Raw genomic sequence first — 1,360 nt, forward strand, 5'->3', positions numbered from 1 at the left:
CAGCTCGCATTGATGTGCCATCCTGGATGAGCTGCACTACCTGAGCCACTTGTGTGGGTTGTAGACTCCGTCTCATGCTACCACTAGAGTGAAAGCACACTGATTGACAATAAATTTCACATGCTGTTGTGCAAATGGAAATTATAGGCAATTAGCAAGACACCCCCAATAAAGGAGTGGTTCTGCAGGTGGTGACCACAGACCACTTCTCAGTTAATATGCTTCCTGGCTGATGTTTTGGTCACTTTTGAATGCTGCCAATTAATTATTTTAAATGAAAGTAAGGACAAGTATGGCATCACATTGTCTCTCAGTAACACAGTTACAGAGCATCCGGAAAGTTTTCAGACCCCTTGACTTGTTCCACATTTTTCTTACGTTACAGCCTTTTATTCTGAAATAAATTGATCGACACACAATACCCCATAATGACATCACAATACCCCATAATGACATCACAATACCCCATAATGACATCACAATACCCCATAATGACGAAGCAACAACAGGTTTTTAGAAATGTTTGCAAATGTATTACAAATAAAAAGCTAATATCACATTTACATAAGTATTCAGAAACTTTACTCAGTACTTTGTTGAAGCACGTTTGGCAGCAATTACAGCCATGAGTCTTCTTGGGTATGACGCTACAAACTTGGCACACCTGTGTTTGGGGAGTTTCTCCCATTCTTCTCTGCAGATCCTCTCAAGCTCTGTTAGGTTGGATGGGGAGCATCGCTCCACATCTATTTTCAGGTCTCTCCAGAGATGTTCGCTCAGATTCAAGTCTGGGCCCTGTCTGGGCCACTCAAGGACATTCAGAGACTTGTCACGAAGCCACTCCTGCGTTGTCTTGGCTGTGTGCTTAGGGTCGTTGTCCTGTTGGAAGTTGAAACTTCACCTCAGTCTGAGGTCCAGAGCGCTCTTGAGCAGGTTTTCATCAAGGATCTCTCTGTACTTTGCTCCGTTCATCGTTCCCTCGATCCTGACTAATCTCCTAGTCCCTGCTGCTGAAAAACATTCCCACAGCATGATGCTGCCACCACCATGCTTCACCGTAGGGATGGTGCCAGGTTTCCTTCAGACATGATGCTGCCACCACCATGCTTCACTGTAGGGATGGTGCCAGGTTTCCTCCAGACATGACGCTTGGCATTCAGGCCAAAGAGTTCAATCTTGGTTTCAATCGACCAGAGAATCTTGTTTGTCATGGTCTGAGAGTCCTTAGGTGCCTTTTGGCAAACTCCAAGCGGGCTGTCATGTGCCTTTTACTGAGGAGTGGCTTACGTATGGCCACTCTACCATAAAGGCCTGATTGGTGAAGTGCTGCAGAAATGGTTGTACTTCTGGAAGGTTCTCC

The sequence above is a fragment of the Oncorhynchus gorbuscha genome, unplaced genomic scaffold (genome assembly GCF_021184085.1).
Source record: "Oncorhynchus gorbuscha isolate QuinsamMale2020 ecotype Even-year unplaced genomic scaffold, OgorEven_v1.0 Un_scaffold_1613, whole genome shotgun sequence".
Classification (NCBI taxonomy): Eukaryota; Metazoa; Chordata; class Actinopteri; order Salmoniformes; family Salmonidae; genus Oncorhynchus; species Oncorhynchus gorbuscha.